Source organism: Kogia breviceps, chromosome 8, assembly GCF_026419965.1.
Source record: "Kogia breviceps isolate mKogBre1 chromosome 8, mKogBre1 haplotype 1, whole genome shotgun sequence".
Taxonomy (NCBI): Eukaryota; Metazoa; Chordata; class Mammalia; order Artiodactyla; family Physeteridae; genus Kogia; species Kogia breviceps.
The window spans coordinates 48,228,614-48,252,387 of NC_081317.1; the positions used below are offsets into that span (position 1 = coordinate 48,228,614).

General features: G+C 38.5%; 1 non-coding gene across 1 annotated transcript; it reads right to left on the reverse strand.

The window, feature by feature from the left end:
* Positions 1-7,689: 7,689 nt before the first annotated feature.
* Positions 7,690-7,796, reverse strand: LOC131762078 (U6 spliceosomal RNA). The gene has a single exon (XR_009337156.1). It is a non-coding gene; the product is annotated as a U6 spliceosomal RNA (small nuclear RNA).
* Positions 7,797-23,774: the final 15,978 nt, after the last annotated feature.

The following is a 23,774-nucleotide window of genomic DNA, read 5'->3' on the forward strand; positions in this document are numbered from 1 at the left end:
GATGGATTTATTTTTCTTAGGAAATCCTTTATTGTTTTCTAATTCCCTGACCCTTAACACATCCTGTAATTTTTCTATACACCACCATTATTAAACAATAGACAGTTCTGGTTACTCAAATATTTCAGCCATTGGGGACCTGCTGTATACATCACACATACGTCACTGATTGAAAAGAATTTTTTAGAAAGAAAACACACTGGCACCTTATATTCATTCAGCCAAATTGGGAGGCTGCTAATAAAAGAAGAAGTAATTGATGTTAGATAGGAAAAAAAGAGAATAAAAATAAAGTAAAACAAACAACCCCAAGCAAAAGATGTCAACTCTAAAGGAGTTGAAATTGGGCATAGTAGTTGAGGAACTATTATAGTAAATTAGATTTGAAAGCATACAGAGGGTTCCAACCAAGGCAAGGGCAAGTAGAAACGGAGGTGGGGGGGGACTGATTTGAAAGACATTTAGGAAATGAAGTCCACTGGACCGCGTAACGTGGCAGAGGGGGCAGAGAGGGAGAGAAGAGAGAGGAGTCAGGATGTTTCTTAAGTTTTTCACCCTGGAAGACTGGGAGGTCATTGTCAGCTGGAAACTTCTATTGCTTCTCACAAAGGCAGAGGCAATAGAAGAGAAAGCATGCTTTGGGGAAAAGATGGCAAATTTGCTCTGACCTTTTGCATTTGACATGCAGATGGGCATCCTTGAGGTGAAATGGCTGGGAGGCAGATAAATATCCAGTTATATGGGTCTACAGCACATGAGTGAGAGTGAAAGTTACAGGAGTGGAACGGATTTCCAAGGGACACTGCAGAATGGGAAAACAGGGTAGTATCCCCATGATCACCACCATAAGAGAGATAAAATAGGACAGATCAGAGTATTAAGAGGAAAACCTAGAATTGAGGGTTTCTGAGAAATTAAGGGAAAAAAAGCTTTCCAGAGGAAGGGAAGTGTATATATTCCAGACGGAACAATAGTGTAAATATCCCAGAGAACTCAATCAAGTTAAAGACCCAGAAAGTAACTTAGAGGGTTCTGTTCCAGTCCTCTAGTCTCCATGAGGGGCAATTTACCCATCACTTTACTACTTTTCCTACATCTTTTTCTTGGGTCTTAGGTTGTTGCTGTTGGTCCATTTTTCTCTGTTGACTCTTATCTATTAACAAAACTAACCATGGAGTAGGATGGAGTTTGAACACTTCTCCTTCCTCTTCTACCTATAACAGTAAGCCAGAAACCGGGGTAAAGTGTGTCTGCCCTGCAGACTCAAACTATCCTCACGTTGACTGGTGTTGAGGGCATGGAAAGTTGATAGAGCATTTGGCTCTCACATTTCTTCAATATTACCTTCATCTTTCTCATTTGACGTGGAACTCAGGCAGAAATGGGAATGTTATTTCTTGTGCCTTACCAAAGCATCCAACAATAAACAGTAAACTTGGCGAAATATCCCTTTGTTCTTTGTGTAAGCAGTTTTGGGCAGATTTCAGAGTGCTGCAGAGTGTAAGAGGAGATATAATGCCATGGGGGAGGTTTTATTTTTAATATCATAAGCCAAATGCTTGATTGTATCTGTGTAAGAAGCCAGGGTGAAGATTTAGGAGAGAATAAGAGGGACTAGGGATGAATGAAAGTCTCTGAGACTTGGGGGCTGAATCTTAGAACAGAACTTGAGAATGGATCTTGGTTAGAGAGGGAAAACTCTTCCTTTGAGATAGAAAGGGTTAAGAAAAGGATAGGTTTGGCTGAGATTAATCATCTGTATTTTGGGGTGGCAAGAAAGTGGATAACTGGAGAGTTGAAGTAGTTCATATATTTTCATGAATCTGTCATTGAATTATAGAATGCAGAATGGTAACATGAGAAAAGACTTTGGAAGTTGTCGTAGATTGGGTAATTGGTCCCAATTCTTTACTATTACTATCCACGTGATAGTGCATCCCTTTGCTATGTAGCATTTCAGTGCTTTTCCATTGTGGGTGGACCACTAATATTGAACTTGGTCATGTGACTTGCATTTGACAATGGAATGTTGGTAGATGTGATGTGAGCAGAGGCCTTACATGTGCTTGTGTAGTTTGGTTTCATCTCCATGAGCCAATCATGCCCTGGATAGCCACTGCTCTTTCAGCCTGAGCCCCGGAATGAACATATTCGAAGCAGAAGTGATCCTAACCCAAAGATGTAGATCCCAGTGAACACTCACTTGAGGAGATACACCAGGGCAGATCAAGTGTTCTAGCCTGCTCTCAGGCACTACTCAGAATATGTTTAGTTATTCTTCTGCAATAAAGTCCTTCATATGTTTGATGACTCATTTTTGCAAAACATCTCTTATCAGGTTAGATAGAGTCAATTAGTATTGACTTCTATTCCTGCAGTCTTCTATACATATTCTTATTCTTCAGGGACTGAAAAGCTAATGACTACTTTTGCCAGGCTTCCTTGAAGCTAGGATTCTGGTTGTAAGATAAATGCAATGGTATGATATTTGGGAGGCAGAGGAGAGATGGAGGTCATTGTCAGCTGGCAAGCAAGCTCATCAAGATTTAGAGTTTATTGCATTGACCAGACTCAGCAGCCCTCTGTCTAGTCACCAGCTCCATGAATGTTAAGAAGCAGTGGTGGCAGTGGCAGTAATTATAATTTCCCGATCTCTGGGCTGGAGCTATGGTGGAAGTTCTTCAACTTGGCTAAGTGGTGCCTTTTTGACTTGACACCTATGCTTCTAGCCTTCCAACATTTCTGTGTGCACTAAATTCCCTATATTCAATCCTTTTCTGCTTGAAATGTCTAGAGTGATTTCTGTGTCCTCCATTGAGCCCTGACTGACTCACAGCCTAAACCTTTCTCCTTCCGTTTCTTTTCTACAGTTTGTAGGCTCCAGAGCTACTCAAATTGAGATCTCTGGTTGCTCAGCTATTGTGATCAACTTGCATCAGAATGTAAATCACTTTAGTCATTAAGCACACTTTTCAGTTCCTCCGACTGATTGATTGATTTTCTATAGCAAGATTTTCTCATAGAAGGAAGCTGTGTTTTAACTTATATTCTGCACAGGTTCCTCATCTTATGGTGGTGGGTACTTTGAGTATCACCAGTTTACTCAAAGGCCCCAGGCCACACACTCTGTATTTTTTTTCCTCTAGGCATTAAAACTGCTTCTTATTTTGCTCTTATTGATAATTGCACTTATACCGCAGGGAGCATATGTCTCCTGGGGTTACATTATCCATCTGTAATGAAAAATTTCTTTAAAAATTATGTGACTCTTCCTAAGTCATTTTTTGTTTCTTCTTTTGAAATAATCCTTTTTAAAAGTAATTACTTCCTTCATTAACAAAGCAATGCATGCCCATGATAAAATAAAAGTTTTAGCACTTTCATTAAAGTTTAAACACAGAATAATATAATATGAAAAATAAAAATTCCTTTATCTCTTCAACTCCTTAGCCAACTTCTCTGAGGTAAACTTTGACAGTATTTTCATTTAAAAAGTTATTTATTTCTTAGTGGAAATAGCCTTAGTTGAACCTTACAACTATAGATGTGCCATTATGTCCCTCATCCAAGGTGGATAATGTAAACTTTTATATGCCATTGCAATTCTGTCATCACTATAACCTTTTCAAGAACCAAAGCACCAAGTGGATGTGGCCTTTATGCTCTTGCCACAGGCTGGAGATTTAATTTTAACATCAGTTTTTAATCAAATTATGGGATAGTTATCTTAAGATAGATATTGTTTTTCTGTGGTAAAATATTAAAAATTTTTACATTCTCTGTAAATTACTGGAATTGGGGACCTATATTCAAATTTCTGTTTAAACTTCTGTCATGGCTGGACTTGAACCACAAACAAATTATTTCAGCTGATTTTTTTTTCTCTTTTAAAATATGGGGAGGGGGAAGGGTAAGCTGTGACGAAGTGAGAGAGTGGCAGGGACATATACACACTACCAAATGTAAATTAGATACCTAGTGGGAAGCTGCCACATAGCACAGGGAGATCAGCTCGATGCTTTGTGACCACCTAGAGGGGTGGGATGGGGAGGGTGGGAGGGAGGGTGACGCAAGAGGGAAGAGATATGGGAACATATGTATATGTATAACTGATTCACTTTGTTGTAAAGGAGAAATTAACACACTATTGTAAAACAGTTATACTCAAATAAAGATGTTAAAAAAATAAATAAAAATAAAAAATAAAATATGGCAAAGTTCATTTCAATGAAAAAAAAAAGACAAAACAAGCTCTGATGAATTCCCTTAAAAATTTTTTTAAAAATTGTGTGTATTTTTAAAAATATACTCTTTCTGTTGGTTTTCTCAATTGAAAAAATGCATTTTGTCTTCAGATGTATTTTTGAAGTTGATTTTCTTGGCTTGGGCAACCCCAGGGGAACACCAACTTTAAACATGTAGTCAGGAGCACAGGGCTACCATAGACAAAAATGCACAATGTTGCTTTCATAGGTTTGGAATAAAAGAAATGTATTTTCTCAGAGTTTACCACTTGTCAGCACAGAACACTATACAACAACATAATGCAAAGTTTTGCCAGGCATTTGAATCAAAAAGAACCCAAAGAAACTAGGGAGAAATACCTACTGCTAATACCTATATAAAATACACTGTGGATCACCTACCATTTGAGGCCTTCTTTATAGATTTCTAACTTCATAATTCATACAATCTTAAACAGTAACTTGCTATTTAAATTGATTTAACTTATATTCTTGTTCAAAGGTATACCCTATAGAATTCTCTCTTTGCCCTCAGAAGTGCCTCACTGAAAGAGGCACCAAGGTTTTCAAGAAAATGTCATTTCATGTGCAAAAAGCTGGATTTTAAATCTAGGGCTTCCCTGGTGGCGCAGTGGTTAAGAATCTGCCTGCCAACGCAGGGGTCATGGGTTCAAGCCCTGGCCCGGGAAGATCCCACATGCCGCAGAGCAATTAAGCCTGTGTGCCACAACTACTGAGCCTGCGCTCTAGAGCCCATTAGTCACAACTACTGAAGCCCGCGTGCCACAACTTCTGCAGCTCGCGTGCCTAGAGCCCATGCTCTGCAACAAGAGAAGCCACTGTGATGAGAAGCTGGTGCACCTCAACGCAGAGTAACCCCGCTCACTGCAACTAAAGAAAGCCTGCACGCAGCAACAAAGACCCAACGCAGGCAAAAATAAATAAATTTATTTTAAAAATAAATAAATCTAACCATCCTACTGACTGAGTACATCATCTTATGCAAGTTATTTCACTTTTAAGTGCTTCAGTTTTCTTCTCTATAAAATGGTTGGTTTGGAATGCCCATCACATAGGTATCATTATTGTAAAAATAAGCTTAAATTATGATGTAAAACAAAGAATTTGGTGCCTGTTCCATGGTGGGTAGGCTTAGTAAGTGTTAACTTTCCTAGCCTACCAAGTCTTCCAAGGCTTCTAGCCTTTCAAGTCTTTGGACTTGAACATCTTAGAGATAAGTTCAGATACCAAAGAGAGAAATCCTATGCCATTAGTAAGTGTTTACTGGACATTGAAGACAAACAGCTCAGATGTGGAGAGGCCTAGAGTCACAAAAACTGTGGTTATATTTTAATAACTAATGTTGGGAACGAACAAGCCTGGATGTCAAAATTTGAGGTCTTTCATGAATGAGAATCCTGGCATAAATGACCATCTCACTCTATGATAGGCCTTGATCACAAAGATCATTTATGTTAGTTTTAAAAGGCTGATGAAAAAAAAGAAAAGCATTGAGCTTTAATTTACATCTAAAATTCATCCATTTTAAGTATACAATCCAACGATTTTTAATAAATTTATGGAACCATCATCACAATCCAGTGTTAGAACTTATGCATTACTCCCCAAACATCCCTTGCATGCATGTTTGCAGTCAATCTCTGCTCCCGCCCCAACCCCAGGATAACACTAATCGACTCTATGTCTTTTTCAATTTACCTTTTTTCAGAAGATGTCTTTTTCAGGAGACTTTAGTCACACTGATTCACACTAGGGTTAGGAGAGTGCATGAGATTAGATGTCTTAATATATTAACACCTTGGAGGCTTCTGGCTTCCCAGTGATAGAAACCAGCTTCTCAGCGGCAACTCTGAGAACTCCCAGTCTTATTGGAGAGAAATAGGACCTGAAGGCAACCAGCTGCCAGCTGGGAAACCATATAATTCAGGATCCCATCAGGAGACAGAAGCGATGTCAGTTATTTTTTATTTTTTTATTTTTTTTATCTTCCATATATTTTATTTTATGTTGTACATCAAATTTTGGCTGATGTTTTATCTGTCTTCATGACTCACTAGGTTTTTTTTTTTTTTAAACATCTTTATTGGAGTATAATTGCATTACAATGGTGTGTTAGTTTCTGCTATACAACAAAGTGAATCAGTCACACATATACATATGTTCCCATATCTCTTCCCCGGCATTTATTTTTATCTCATCTGTTTGAAGACATATTGTCCACCGTCTTCCAACTCCCTTTATTAGGTTGAACGGTGTAATGTAAATGTAATTTTTTTCCTTTGTAAGAAAGCTCTCTGTTTCCTATGTAAAATTTCACCTTATGTCAGTTATTTTAACAGAGAGAATGTAAACAATTGTTAGAGGTTATTAGAGAATTGAAAAAGCAACCAAAGAGCACTGAGATATCACAGAAGGAAGACTAAATAGACATTGTCTCCAAAGAAGACGTACAGATGACCAACAGGCACATGAAAATATGCTCAGTATTGCCAATTATTAGAGAAATGCAAATCAAAACTACAATGAGTTACCACCTCATACCGGTCAGAATGGCCATTATCAGAAAGCCTACAAATTATAAATGCTGGAGAGGGTGTGGAGAAAAGGGAAGCCTCCAACACTGTTGCTGCAATGTAAATTGATGCAGCCACTGTGGAAAACAGTATGGAAGTTCCTTCAAACACTAAAAATAGAGTTACTATATGATCCAGCAATCCCACTCCTGGACATATATCCAGAAAAGATGAAAACTCTAATTCGAAAAGATACATGCACCCCAGTGTTCCTTGCAGCACTATTTACAATAGCCAAGACATGGAAGCAACATAAATGTCCATTGACAGATGAATGGACAAAGAAGATGTGGTGTATATATACAATGGAATATTACTGAGTCATAAAAAAGAATGAAATAATGCCATTTGCAGCAACATGGATGGACCTAGAGATTATCATACTAAGTGAAGTAAGTCTGACAGAGAAAGATAAATATCATATGATATCTCTTATATGTGGAATCCAAGAAATGATACAAATGAACTTCTTTACAAGACAGAACTAGACTCACAGACATAGAAAACAAATTTTGGTCACCAAAGGGGAAAGCGAGGGCGGGATAAATTGGGAATTTGGGATTAACAGGTGCACACTACTATTATAAAATAAACAACAAGGTCCTACTGATAGAAGAGGGAACTTTACTCAATATCTTGAAATAAGCTATAATGGAAAAGAATCTGAAAAAAGAAGAGATGTACACACGTGTGTGTGTGTGTGTGTGTGTGTGTGTATAAAACTGAATCCCTTTGCTGTACACCTGAAACACTGTAAATCAACTATACTTCAAATTTTATTTAAAAAGTATCACAGAAGGGAGAACTAGCAGGAATCCACTATCAGTTTTTTTGTTTTTTGTTCTTTTTTAAAAAATATGGAATGCTTCATGAATTTGCGTGTCATCCTTGTGCAGGGACCATGCTAATCTTCTCTGTATCGTTCCAATTTTAGTATATGTGCTGCTGAAGCAAGCACGACTATCAGTTTTTAGGTTGGGAAGTGAAGGAAAATCTTGGAATTACTAAAACTCAAATTTGGAGGAGGCTCATTCTTGGGCTGGGACCCACACCTTTGAGGAGAGGGGGCAGACAGCTGGTCCATGTGTCTTCGGGAAAATTTGGTGGGACTGGTCAGCAAGTGTTAAAAAAAACCCCTGCAAACTGGATTCAACTGAATTCAACTTCTCCTACTGCAAGTAGTACTGCTTCTGAGGTTCAAAGGTGGTGGTGCTGACAATAACAGGAAACCAAAAGGAAACAGACAGGAGCAGACAGGTTTCTTTCCTTCCTCCAGGTATTCAGTCTTCCTCTAGTACCCCCTGCTGGCAGAGCTTCACAGAGGGTAGTGGGCAATGCTGGAAGCTGTTTCACAGAGTCCTGGCCCCAGCATCACAAAGCTGAGTCAGGAGGCTGGTCTTGAAGCTGGGATGAGCAACCTAATAAGTGACACAAGGTTCTCAGATCCAAGTCGGACTGATTTTAAAACTTGTGTTCTAAACCACTACTCCATACTCCCAATTTTATATTTATATTCTACCTCTTATTTAGCACGTCCTAAATACCTGTGCACTTCAGTAAGTGAATGCCTCGCTTCTCCACAAATTCAGGCATTGGGAATCAGAATATATTATTTTCACCTTGTGGAGACACATTCTTTGTTTCATAGATTTCTTCCTTGGATTTTCATCCAAAAATAGTGACTTGGAATCACATTTTAACATCTGAGTTTAAAATTTTTTGATATTCCAACTTTCCACAAATTCTTTCTAGAGCTATTCCCAATAATGCAAAGGAACAATACACATTTCAGGCCTCCTGATTAATAGCTATCAATTCAATAGTATGAGTGAGTTTGGATGATATATACTTGTGTGTGGCTTGGGAGACATTGTTCCTCTTTAACATAGTATCTTTTTCAAAGGAAGATAAAACACAAGTCATCTGTCTCTAGGTCATTTGGGAATTTCATTTTCTTTTAAACTCTGGGCAAACTGAATTAAGTTTTTCCTATAATTGCTTTTCTTCATACTTTACATGGTTTTCATGTACAACCCCCCCTTTATAATGCATCTTCCTTTATGGATATAGGTATAAAGATGCAGTGTTATCACAGAGGTTTTCAGTCATCCTAATGCCTAGCAGAATGATCAAGAAATAGTTGTTGAATAAATATATGCATGAATAAATTATTTTCCTTTCTGTTAATTTAAAAAAAAAATTATTTTCCCTAGAAATAACTTACTTATTTGTTGTCTGGATGGGCATATTAGAATTCAAAAATCAAAATTCAAAATGACTATGTGGGTGGGTGTGGGTGTGGGCACACCCACCCATCTGTTTTAGTGGGTGTAGCAAGTAGTCTAGGCTTTGTTTATTTTGTATAGTTCATTTTGAAACTTTGTCATTGGTTTGAAAAGCCAATGTTAAAACATTTTGGCTTAAAATGATTGGAAGGTACAACTCAACAACAAAAGGCAAACAACCCAATTTGAAAGTGAGCAAAGGACTTAAATGGACATTTCTCCAAAGAAGATATACTAATGACCAATAAACACATGAAAAGGTGCTTAACATCAGTAGTCATTAGGGAAATGCAAAGCAAAACCACAGTGAGTACCACTTTATACCTACTAGGATAGCTATAACAAAAACGAAAATGGAAAATGATAAGTGTTGGTGAGGATACTGAGAAATTTGAACACTTGTGCATTGCTGTGGGAATGTAGAATGGTGCAGCACTTGTGGAAAATACTTTGATGATTCCTCAGAAAATTAAACATAGAATAACCATATGACCTAGCAATTCTACTTCTCGGTACCTACCCAAGAGAATTGAAAACAGGTGTCCAAACAAAAATTTCTACATGAGTGTTCATAGTAGCATTTTTCATAATATTCAAAAAGTGGTAACAACACAAATGTCCAGCAACCAATCCATGGATAAACAAATGTGGTATATCCTTACAGTGGAATATTATTCAGCTACAAAAAGGTGCTAATATATAGATATACCTGGTAAACATTATGCTAAATGAAAGAAGCCAGACAGAAAAAAGCCATATCTCGTATGATTCCTTTTATATCCTATATATGTCCAGGATAGGCAAATCCATAGAGGCAGAGAGCAGATTATCTGCTGCTAGGACCTAGGAGTGAGGAGTGACTGCTTAATGGGTATAAGATTTCTTTTTGATATGATCAAAATATTTTGGAATTAGATGATGATGCAATACACTGTGAATGCACTAATTGCCACTGAATTGTACCATTTAAAATGGCAAGATGGTGAACTTTATGTTATGCGAATCTTAATAAAAAACAAATGATTGTTAGGAAACAAATTCAGATGAAAGAGACATTTAAAACAAAGGGGAAGAGGTAACATGAGGAATGAGCAAACAAGCCAGGGACATAATAATAGACCCATTAATTATAAAACAGGAAGTAAACCTAAATTTCTTTGGCTTTTGTCCTTTCCAAAATATTTAAATAAGAAGACTTTTATTAAAAGTGAAAATCTACAAGGTAAAAAAGAGGAAGAATTACTGTGTATTAGCATCAAATTTTGAAGGCTATTAGAGAGAATCTGATTTTTCTTAAAATAATTAAACAAGCCACTGTATCGTGTCATTGTGATTGGTGTCACCAATAAGCCTGTCTTTTCTGTTGTGTTTTTCCCACTTAATAATTTCATAATCTTATTCATGCACATTCATAAGTGAGAATTAAAGTGACACTGATTTAAATATGCAGGTTGAAGACATTAGAGCATATTCCAATCCAATTTACCTGTCCAGAGGAGACCAAGGTATAATCAGAAAAGGAGTTGTTTAAAGTAAGAGTAGCATTTCAATTTTCTGAGTTTCCTTTCCAGTAATATTGCTGTATATTTCTGTTTAGTCCTGCATGAATATGGGAACACCAGACACTACATGGAAACTCTTGTTCCCCACCTGATGTTTCCAGTGTGACTAGGATTAATGATCTAAAGAGAGGTAGGGTTTGTGTCTTCCTGAATACTCTCTCCAGGACTGGGTGGACATTTCCGCAAAGTGACAAGAGCCAAGTGACCCTCTGAAGCTGGATTATATGAGAGAGCAAGAATGTGGTCATAATGATCGTGGGCCTGGCTTCATTAGTGCCTGGAAGAGTAGAACGGGGCTGATATTCAGATGGTTTGCCCCAGGACAGCCTTACGTGCTGTTAAAATTCTGGTTGGCAAATATTTAGTGACCTGAGCCTCACCCCTGTCCTGCGATCCTCTTCACAATCCAGAAACTAAAGAGTTAATGCATGGCTCATCAGAGAGCTTCTAGGTCCCTGAGTTAGTGCCTTGGCTAGTGCAATTTCTGATCGGCTGTTTGCTAAGTGCATTGAATATTTTCCCTGGAGAAGACCCACCAAGATGGAATTTTTTTTTTTTTTTTTTTGCGGTACGCGGGCCTCTCACTGTTGTGGCCTCTCCCGTTGCGGAGCACAGGCTCCGGACGCGCAGGCTCAGCGGCCGTGGCTCACGGGCCCAGCCGCTCCAAGGCATGTGGGATCTTCCCAGACCTGGGCACGAACCCGTGTCTCCTGCATCGACAGGCGGACTCTCAACCACTGCGCCACCAGGGAAGCCCAAGATGGAATTTTTTAAGACCCTACTCTCCTATCCTAACCCTCTGAGTGTATGTGTTCTCAAATTAGGAAGTCTGTCATTCCTGTCTTTCCACCGAAACACTCTAGTATTTAGGGTGTCAAGTTTTGACCTTTAATCTGAGCTGAGAGCTTTGTCAGTCTCCTATGGTTTTATAATCTTTATAGCGGGGAGTGGGAGGTGGAGAAATTTGGTTGGCCTCTTAGGATTTCTGTTTTCCCCTTATAACTAGACTGAGGATGAGGAGGAGTAGTTTGAAGAACTTCACTTTAAAATCTTAACCCTCCTGTCCCTGTCGCCAGTCATCACCAGGAAAATTCAGACTGTGTCTCTGACCAGCATTTTTTATTTTTTGAAAAATCCTTTCAGTTCTCTTTGATTCATGACTTCACATTTCAAATAGCCCTCAGATAGTAATTAAAAATTTCAGACTCAAGATATTGCCTCAGTGTTTTTTCTTTGTAGTGGCTTTATTTTCTAAGAAATATTTAGTTTGATACCATCAGCTAAAATCCTGTGTGAAAAAGTGAGTAAACAAATAAACAAATAGTAGTTGGAACCTGTTATCATGATCTCTAGGTCAGTTTTGTCTTTACCACAGTAACTAGTTTGGTCTTTTATTGGTCAGCAGTAAATGTGCCATTCAAGAATGCCTGCCTTATGGTGAGCTGGAATTATCTTTTTTTTTCCCCTGAAGCAGTGAAAAAACATCTTGAGGTACAGGCAAGTTGTGTCATTTGGAGGGGGTGGGCGAGGGCTGGCAGGGGCATAGAATAGTCTAGTTCCAGCTTCCACAAACTGACAGATCCCCAGACCACTGACAGCAAAAACATGGAGGTGGACAATTCTCTGAGCTCAAGCAGTCCTTGCTGAGATTGAAAAAAACATGGAACAAAGGGGAAAAAATCTATGCCTTTTCTTCCATCTTTTGTTGGCTGAGAGGTCTGTCAATTGGTTAATAATTTTTGCAGTTCTTAAGTATTTCAAGAGAATTTGCTTCCCCAAAATATTGAACAAATGGGAAGAGAGTCTCAATGCACAATAATTTCTATTTTCTCTCTTTTCATTCTGGAGAAGATTTTAATTGATACTCACATTATGGTGGGAAATGCCGTATATCTATTATCCCTCTTCTCCTTCATAAAAGATTACAGATTTTAAACTGGAACATTGCTTTCCAGCTAAAAGACTGAACTTCCCAGCCTCCCTTTGTAGTTAAGTGTGACTAAGTTTTGACTAATCAGTGTAATTGAAAGTATTGTTTGGGTTATCAAATAAAGGAATGTGCCCTTTTTGTCCCTTCCCTTCCTTCTATCCTTCTGCCTCTGCCTGGAATGAAGATGTAGTGACAGGAGCTCTAACAGACATCTTGGACCTTGAGGAGAAGGGCCAGACCTAATGGATAGCAGAGGAGGGTGCGACAGTGGTCCTTGACCACTTTGTGCAAACATGATACCTCCCCTAGCATTGCCTACATCCATACTTTCCTAAAAATGTGGATGTGAAATAAAATTCTACCTTGTTTAAGCCATCCATACTTTGGATTTCTCTTTTACTCAGAGCTAAACTAATTCTAACTAATTCAACTTCCAATATTATTTCTACCTTGAAGATCGAGGCTTTTATCATGGCCTTCTGTTGTCCTATATAACACTGCAACCTTATTTATTTAATAAATACTCAATGAATACTTACTATACACCAGGAATTGTACTAGGCACTATATATTCAGTGGTTAGCAAAGCAAACATAGTCTCTACCATTTGGAGCTTATAGTTCAGTGAGAGAGACATAGTAAAATGTGAGAAATAATCTCTTGTTTCCTACTTTTGCTACTTTTTTTCCTCTCCTGTCTCCACTGAATTTCATTCAATTTGTGTCTTAAAGTCAGAAGAAGGGACCATATAACTTCATCATTTCTTGAGATATAAGCATATTGGCACATATGACTATCAAAATAAGACTCTTCTGACTCTGGCTACTTTCTTTCCACGTAAGATTTTAGAGAATCCTATATGAAAAGCCAATTTTAGCAGCCAATAGGTCTTCAACTTGAGGACTTTCTGTCCTCGTATAGTAAGGTGTCTGTGTGTGTGTACATGCACATGCATAAGTTTGGGTTTCTTTGCTCCCATTGTGATTTATCAAATGTTAGGATTTGTTTCTGTCTTCATTCTGCCTCTGCTAAAAATCCATATTTGTTCTTGAGTTGCCTTTTAAATGGTCCTCAATCATCTTATGGTTTTTCTACTTAGGTATTATCAACCCACACATTGTCAGAATGATGGTCATGACTACTTTCCCACTCAAGGTCCTAACTCATTGCTAGGACCATAGCAGAAGCCATGCACCCTGCCCTCTTTGTTGACTCTGTTGGCCATGTGGGTCTTCAGAGCCATGGAAAATTCACAAAAGGTAGCTCTGCCTAACACTTTGTTGTGTTCCCTTGTTCTCTCTCACTGATGCTACAATTTGGGATGCATATAGGTCTCTTTCCCATAACTCCTCATGCTTTTGGCTTACTCCTTCCTTCATTGTTCTGCCCTTTGATTTCAATCTTTCTCCATCATCCCCTCCTCCACTATGTTGCATCTCCTGTTCCACTAGTGCTGCCTGTGATTGTAATGACTTTTCACCTGGGTTGAATAGCAGCCAAGTATCAAAGACATGATTTCCTTTGACCAAATTCTTGGACCATCTGTCCCCCCAAAGAGTGGTACATTAATAGACACTACATATTTGTATGGCATCTTTCATTTAGCCAAGGAGTATTTTTGTCACTGTGCCCTTATTTTTGGACTCATAGCTTTAGTAATTCCTTTATCACACTTAGGACCACTTCAGAGTCTCAATTAGTGCTCAGTGAATAAAATCCAAAAAATATTCCTTTTCCAAAAAGCACATTGCAAGAGCTGAGGAACAATAGTTTGGCCATGAAAGCAACCTAAGAGAGAACAGTTGGAGTTCATTTTCAAGAGAGGCAATGGTTTATTGACTTCAAAAAGTCTAGTCCCTGCTGAAACAATATGAAAGAAGCAATGGCACTGGGTCCATTAAGTTCAAGAAACGATAAATTTCAGTTATTGGCACAAACATTAAGTATCTTGATATGTAGAGCCAAAGCCCGATAATATTGCTAAATTTGGGTTCATCATGACAAGATATTGAGAAATCCTTGAAATTTATGACATGTTAGGGCAATGTGATATGTCACTTAATTGATGAAAAATCCATCCTCTTTGAATCATGTTATGAAAACTGCTGGCAAAGAAAAAAGACTCCAAAATTCAGGACTGATAAGCGGAAGCTTTGGAGGCAAATACTGATTAGACTGTAGCATTTCTTTCAAAATATCAGTCTCTTCTTTCCAAGTGGTGGGAGTTTCTTGTTTTTGTGTTCTTGAGAAGCCTTAGAGGTGCTGGTGGTGTGGACATCCAAAATAGAAAATCTACAGTTGCCTTTATTTAAACATTCTCTCAGTTTTTTCAGTACTTATAAGAGCATAAGTAAACAGAAGAGGAACCAGTCATTGTAAAAATGGGTTTTTGAGTCAGATTCACCTAAGAAATAGTAGAGATGGTTTGCAAATCTGGATGTTTGTTGTAGTGTCTCTACTGATAGTGTTAGATGGTCTGCCAGGATTTCACGTTGGTTCCTCCCTCAGATACTATCTCTCCCATTGCTATTTTCTCCTCATTATGGGTCATATATTCCTGCTTCTTTACATACCTAATAATTTTTTATTAGCAGCTGGCTACTGTGAATTTTACCTTGTTGGGTGCTGGATATTTTTTGTATTCTTGTAAACATTATTGAGCTTTGTTATAGTACACAGTTACTTGAATGGTTTGAACATTTTGGGTATGGTGGGACCAGAGCACCCTGTAGACTTAGGACTATTTTTCTGTCATTACTCAGTCACTACCCTTCTGAATATTCTACCCACTGCCCATGAATTATGAGGATTTTCCACCTTGACCTGTGAGGCTAGGAATGATTCCTAGTCCTGTGTGAGCGCTCTGGAGTTTTCTGTGTGCTCCCTCTAGGTGATTCTTCCCATGGCCTCAGATAATCTCTTCACTCACATGGACTCAGCTGAAGACTTGGTAGGGACCCTTTGCAGATATCTCTGGAGTTCTATCTCTGTGTATTTCTCTCTTCTCTGGTATTCTGCCCTGTGAACATTGGCTGTTGTGACTTTTCAAGACAACAAGCTCCATCCCCTCAACTCTGTGGGAGGAGGTCATCGAGAGGACATGACTGCCAGTTGATCTACAAGCTGGACCCAGGCAGTCTGAGACTACTCATCCTCTCCCTTGTCCTTGGAATGTATGGTCCATGCACTGGTCCTATACTAGGAGCCACTTCAAAGATGCAGTCTTGGGAGAGCCCTGTGTTGTTGAGACAATCTAGACTGTGTAGTGACTTTAAGGCCCTTTAAGGCTTCTATGTAAACTCTTAAGATTCTGGAGAGCTGTGTGGATATCTATTTGCCTTGAAGCCTCCCAAGACAAGTGTCATATGTAAGTTCCTTTGCTTATTAAAACTGCCATCTACCAATCTGAAGTGGTCTGCCTCTTTCTTTGTTTTTTTTCTTGCTCTCCATGTGCAGGGGCCAGTTTTTAATTTCACCTGGGCAACTCTGGAGGTTGTGAATGAAAAAATTCAGGGAGAACATCAGTGCCTCTTGCATTGTTCTCCCTTCCTCAGCTGCAGCCTGAAAACTCTCTGGAGGCAATAAGATAGGGCATTCATAGGGCTCACTGCACGAGTTTCCCTGTCTCAGGAATCACTATCTTAAGCTGCCTGTCTAATGTCTGAAAATCATACTTTGTCTTTCTTTTTGTTGTTTCAGGTGGAAAGGAAATCCAGTTCCTGTGACTCCATCTTGTTCAGAACTGAAGTCCCATTCCTTCATGTATCACAGCAGGTATGTTCCCTGGGCAGGGTCTCTACACTAAACAGAGGTCTTGTGTCAGGATCCTGGTGTCTGAGAAGGAGGATCAAAGAGGTATAAATTCATTCCAGTATAAACTCAGCTCTTATTCATGCAATTACATTGCCACACAAGTTTCATCTCTTCAGTCAGTCATGGTCCCAGATTGCATCCCTAAGAAAGTTTGTTCCTTGGTTCATTAATTCATCTGTCCATCTATTCATCCATCTGTCCATTCGTCCATCCATCCATCCACTATTAGCTAAATATCTTTTACATAATAAAACTCACTTAATTTTTGGAAAATAGCAAAGAATAAGACAGACTTGGTGACTTTCTTCTGGGTGCCTATACTCTAGTTGGGGAAAACAGCTGATAAGGATCCAGATGGTTAACTGTGGTATATGCTATGAGGGAAAAGCAAAGGATGCTATGGGAGCATATAAGTGGGGGCCTAACCTGCTCTGGAGAATTAAGAAGGTTTCCCCGTGGAGGTGACATGTAAGCTGGGATTTACAAAGAGGTGATTATAAGATAGAGGCTGTTTTTCTCTAAAGGGCCTGAACTATTCCAAAAATATTTTATTGAGCATTTAACATAAACTGTGTCCAATAATGAAAACACTTCTGATTTATTACCCAAGAAAACTAACTTCAGTTGTGGAGAAAGACAGTAAAATGAAAAATGCATTTCAAAACTTTCCTAAATCGTTAGACATAGATTAGAAATTAGTGGTTAAAATGTTAATAGCGATACATTTGGATTGTGGGACTCTGAGTGATTTTTCCTTTTTCCACGTTTCTGTTTTCTCCAAAATTTCTGACGTGAACGTGCATTGCTTTTGTAGAAAGAAAAAAAAAGGAAAGCAAGGGGGAAGAGAAAAAAAAAAAACCTATGGAGTATAATACAGGTGCTATTCTTTAACAGGTATTTCATGAAGTGATGCTTTAGGTACCACATTGTGACATTATGTGTCATGTGGCAAAATATCGATGCTGTTTCCAAAAACATTCTCAAGCTGATCAAATAAGTCATTTTACCAAGCATTTAGAAAACAAGTTTCAGGACTTCCCTGGTGGCGCAGTTGTTAAGAATCCACCTGCCAATGCAGGGAACATGGATTCGATCCCTGGTCCTGGAAGATCCCACATGCTGCAGAGCAACTAAGCCAGTACGCCACAACTACTGAGCCCGCACTCTAGAGCCTGTGAGCCACAACTACTGAGCCCACGTACCACACTGAAGCCCACCCGCCTAGAGCCCATGCTCTGCAACAAGAGAAGCCACCGCAATGAGAAGCCCGCGCACTGCAACGAAGAGTAGCCCCCGCTCGCTGCAGAGAAAGTCCACGTGCAGAAACGAAGACCTAATACAGCCAAAAATAAATAAAGAAAGAAATTTATTTTTTTAAAAAAGGAAACACGTTTCAAAAGAGGATTTGTGTTCAATTTCTATAAAGTGTGAAGTTTGCATTTGATATTAGTCTTGAAGGTCATGGGCAGATGTGCTTGGTAAACTGGTAGTGAGCCTGTTGTTGGATGCCTATCTCTACACACCAGAGTGGTTTCTTGGCATGTGGAAATCATGGCAGCTCTGCTCCTAGGAGAATTGTGTGGCAATGTCAAAGGGAAGGAGAATGGGGGAGAGCTCTTAAAAATAGTATGCTACTATTTTTAAGCAAAACTCTTTCACAGTCAGAGGCATAGCTTTACTAAGTTTGGAGTTTTTAAACTACATGTACTTTTTTACAGCTTGTCATGTAGATCCCTTGTGTGTACAAATAGAGGAATATGGGACCAATATGGAGTTTTGAACTATTTATATATTGTGTTTGTAAGGAAGTAAGGGGTTTCTTGGATCATTTTAACTTAGTTTTTAATATATCTGTATTAGTCACGTTGATAGAATATAACATTTGTAATTCATGGAGGAGAGATGATGGAAATTATTCAACTCTGGTAGGGTTTTCTAAATTCATACATATGAGTACATGATAAGTATTATTAGTAGTAGGCTTGAATAATTTTAGATTTTGGTGGCTGTAATGATATCAAGGTCCCTATCTTAAAGCTCAGAAGGTTACAGTAATGGGTGGCAGATTGTTTATTCCTGCCCAGAATTCTTACCATCAATTTTCATAGATTTATAAAAGCTTTTATTTGATATTGAGTGACTGTTTTTGAAAACATTACTGTGTATTTTTATAAAATAGAATACATAGGCTTTTAAAAATTAAGGTAAAATTAATCTAATATAAAATTAACCATTTAAAGTATACAGTTCAGGGACTTCCCTGGTGGTCCGGTGGTTAAGACTTCGTGATCCCAATGCAGGGGGGCATGGGTTTGATCCCTGGTCAGGGAAGTAAGTAAGATCCCACATGCTGCATGACATGACCAATCAATCAATCAATCAATCAGTCAATAAAAGGGTTTATCATATTAAAAAAATATATGATTCAGTGGCATTTAATACCTTCACAATGTTACACAACCATCACCTCCATTTAGTTTTAAAACATTTTCATCACCCCAAAAGGAAACCCTGTATCCAGTAAAGCAGTCACTCCTCATTCTGTCCTTCTTACTAATCTGCTTTCTGTCTCTACAGATTTAGCTATTCTGGATATCCTATATAAATGGAATCATACATGTGACCTTGTATGTATGGCTATTTTCACTTAGCGTGTTTCTGAGGTTCATACACCCATATTTTAGCATGTATCAGTACTTTATCTCTTTTTATGACTGAATAATATACCATTGTATGGATATAGCCACATTTTGTTTATCCATTCATCATTTGGATTGTTTTCTCATTTGGCAATTGTGAATAATGCTACCATGAACATTCATGTACAAGTTTTTGTTTGCATACTGGCTTTCAGTTCTTTTGGGTATATGCATAGGAGTGGAATTGCTAGGTCATATGCTGATTAATTCTATGTTTAACTTTTTGAGGAAGGATCAAACTGTTTTCCACAGTGGCTGCTTCATGTATATTCCCATCAGCAGAACCCATAGGATTTTAGATGGGTTTTTTTTTGTTTTTTGGTTAGCCAGATGTTTGACATCTTCTCCACTCATGAGAGCATTGTTTGATTGAAGCTTAAATAATAGTCGTTGAACACGTACATACACAGGAAAAGAAAGGCACAGCCTTAAGGATCCTCTTCTTGAACTATTTTGACTTGACTGCATAGCACCCATATAGGAACATGTCTTAGAGAACATTTATTCATTCTGCACATGGGAAACAAGGTCAGTAGAGGTGGAATGACTTGGGAGATAAAAAAGAGGTCACTCAACCAGTTAGTTATTGATAGAGTTAAGGCTCAGACTGTGGTCTTGCAACTCTGAGCCCACTGTTCTTTTCCCTGCACTATGCACTTAACCCACTCATTTTTTGATGGGCCAAATTCTTAGATTATGATTTCCTTCTTTTGCTCAGAAATCTTCATAGGAAAGTGATGGATATATCATCAAATTAGAGCCAGCTTTATTTATTCATTTATTTCTTCATGCATTTATTCTAGAAACACTTAAGGAATGCTAATATATACCAAAGAATGTGCTGAGATCAAAGGATACAGTAGGAAACAAGCAGTCATGGGACCGATTTCAGAGTGAACATTCTGGTAGTAAAGATGGCCATATGACAAACAGTTACACAAAGAATGGGTTATAATTGGGCTAAGTGCTGTAAAGGAGAGGTACACGGTGCTCTGAGACTTTATGGGAACGAGACCTGCACTATTTCAGTTGTTAAATGTGTCAGGGAAAGCGATTAGTTTTATAAAATCTAATGTGGTTTGATTTCAGGGTCACCTGGAAAACTCTCTTAAGCCTCAAAATTCTTCCGCCATCTGCTCATTTACGTCAGGATTTAAAGATCTGATGTGCCAGTTCTATTTTTTCTAATGTACAGTTAAATTTAAAAATCCATTAAATTTAAAAATTCATTTGTGGACTCCCTAAAATGACCTCCTATGCCACCATTGGTCTACCTGCCACACTGCTGCTCTGGGTGTTGATGGCTTTTCTGTCATTTTGAATACAAGAAACAGAGCATTCCAACTCCAAACGGGTATGTCATCCCTATAGCAGCAGGGAAGGAAAAGGCAGTGATGAAACCTAGAGGAAAGAAATGGGAAAGATGTGGGGGACTCAGTAAACAGAAGAGATGCAAACTGAGATAAGGAGGAAGACACACGAGGAAAAAGGATGAATTCGGATGGAGAGAAATAAGGTGGTCCTCAGGGAAGCTGGGCTCTGATCGTGGGCAGCTTCACTGTCTTAGCAGAGAATGAAATAAATACCCTCCTTTTCAATCTCATTCCATTTATTTCATTCGTCAGTAATTTGGATACAACTCACACACCATGGAATGAGAGAGGGAGTGCCCTGAATCAACTTCAGCTCTTTCTTGTGTTGAATGTGAGCATAGTTTTCATTTTGAAGTTTTCAACTGTTTTTCTCTTTGTTAAGAGATGGAGATTTGAATTCCTCTTTGGAGCATATCATTCTTTTGTTATGCTTTACACATTTGTAAAGGTACTTGTGAAAAATCATGAGGTAGATTTTTTCACACTAAGAAATTTATTATTTTCTCTGCAAACATAAATGGCTATTTATGGTTGAACCAGGAATCTATCTTGGAGAGTTTGCTGGCTTTTATTTTCTTGGTGGAGGCTGTTAGGGGAAGGGAGTTAGGAAAATGCTTTTATTCTTTTTCTACATATAAATTTTACCATTAGAATGTTTTGTGCCTATGAACTATTTTTGTGGAAAATTCCATTTTCCTGTTAGTAGTCATTGGCAAAAAATTTGAAACTACTAAGACTCAAAGTTTTATCTTCTGCTTCCCGGTGGAAGAAAGACCAAAAGGAAGCTGGACTTAGTTTGACACAGTTCAAACTTGACATCTGTATTAGCTTCCTAGGGCTTCTGTAACAAAGAACCACAGACTGGGTTGCTTAAACAACAGAAGTATATTTTCTCACAATTCCGGAGGCTACAAGTCTGAGATCAAGGTGTTAGCAGGGTTGGTTCCTTCTGAAGACCTTGAGGAAAGAATCTGTTCCAGGGCTCCCTTCTTGGCTTGTCAATGGCTATCTCCTCTCTTTGCCTTCACATCATCTTCCCTCTGTATGTGTCTGTATCCAAATTTCCTCTTCTTGTAAGGATACCGGTCATATTGGATTACAGCCTGCCCTAATGACTCAACTTAATTACCTCTTCAAAGACCCTCTCTCCAAAATACAGCCACATTCTGAGATATCAGGGGGGAAGAATATTTTTTTGGGGGGAGAATACGATTCAGTCCATAACAATGTCCTACACATTATTTCAGTTATATTAACCTGGAATTTACTAAGATTTCAAAGCATTTTCTTTTGCAACTGTTGGGGCCATAGGTTAAGTCTATGATCAGGGTTTTTCTTGTAGCAAGTTCTACTATTCTGGCAAAGACCAAACCAGAGACAGAAAGGAAAATTGAGAATTCAGGCCAAGGATTGGAGGGAGGGAAAATCTTGTTTCTCTCTGAGCTTCAGGGCAGATGGACCTGGACTTTGGGTTGTGGGAATGTATGGAGCACGTAATGGTGAGGGTAAAGAGGAGTCAGTCTTTTTGGAGCAGGTGGGGAACTAGGCAGCAGGACACTTTAGGAGATACCATTGAGCGTAAGTGTGGGGCCCATGGGCCCCCAGAGTATCACATCTAGTAGCAAGAATGCCTCACTGCATGTAATGTTATTTCCTCCACTTATGCTTAAACTTCCAGTGTCTTGTAAGAAATTCAAGCTAGGTCTCAGTGATGCTATTGAGAATCAAGGGAGAGTTATCTTCCAGACTTGGGCTTGAGTGACATAGGGAGACCAACACAACTTCCCAAACCTCCTGTGTGTCCTGTGAGCTGCAGCAGATCACGTCTAGGGACTATAGCCTGGAGGCTTGATGAAGAACTAGAACAAGAAGAGCATAGACTCAGAAATAACAGTGGGTGTGTATACTTTGAGCTGCACGGTAGCTGGTGGAGGTGCTAAGCCATTGTAATTTGGACGTTAATATAAATGTAACCTAATTTTATTGTCATTAGCAGAGAGGCTTTGAGATAATGTTCACAGAGCAGTGTTTTTTACAATTAGATGTGTCCATTAAAAATCCTTTACTGGCTATTCATCCATATGAAGGCAACAAAATGTTCAAGAAAAAAATGAAAATTTTGTAACTAACGACTTTTGCAAGTGCTAAAAACAGTTAATAGTCTCAAAGTTTTGAATCGTTAAATAGCAACTCAAGAGGCACTTACTAAGATCCAACTTTAGTATACATTGACTACTTCAAGAAGCAGTTTTCCTTTAGTTATCATGTCTCATCAGTTTCCTTCAGTTTGGAACAGGTCTTCAATCTCTTCCTGTCTCTCACATCCTTAACAGTCTTAAAGAGTATAAGTCTCTCATTTTACAGTGTGACTCTTATTTGGGTCTGCCTGATGTTTCCTCATGACCAGATTCTAGTGGAGGATGTCATTTAGAAACCACCATCTGGGTATTCAATATGATCGTTGCTTCTAGGGTACCCCTGCAACTAGACAATCTCAGAGGATAGAGTTAGGAATATATATATATATATATATATATATATATATATATATATATATATATGTATGTATATATATATATATATATATATGTATGCATGTACATGCATTCACACATCTACATTAGCTGCTATTTCCATATTTATCTGAATATGTATATTAAGAATGCTACAAGGTCATACTGAGGCTTAAAACCCCAGTCTAATACTTGAAGGTTCTTTCTAGTCTCCTCTTTTCCATGATTATAAAATACCTTCTCAGACAGTGAGAAACCTGGCTTCTGGTATCCTAAATGTATTTACTTATTTGCTCTATCAGTTAACTTATTTGCTCAATTTCCAAGCACTCCAGTCCCCTTCCCTCTGCGGCTTCCATGCCATACCCTCTCCTCACCCAGCTTCTTCAGATGTCAGCATCTCTGCCTCAGCATGGGAAGTGAAAGGAATGTGAGAATAAAAGGAAAGTTGGAAAGGGAAGTAAAGATGGAAAGGGCACTTTTCTGTTACTTGTCGCCTAAAGCATGCTAAATGATGCAACCCATAATACACTACTGCAATTATTTGTTTGCAATAATATGCCTGCCCCACTTGATTATGAACTATGGAAAAGACTCATCTCTATATCTCTGTATCTCCAGTGGTTTCCACAGTGCCTGTCACATGGTAGGTGCCTGGTAGTTGCACTTAATGCCAGTGACACAAAAACGATTAAGACATAAGTTTTGTCCTCAAAGAACTAGTAGGAATAATTAATACAATCAGACAACCTCTATAATAG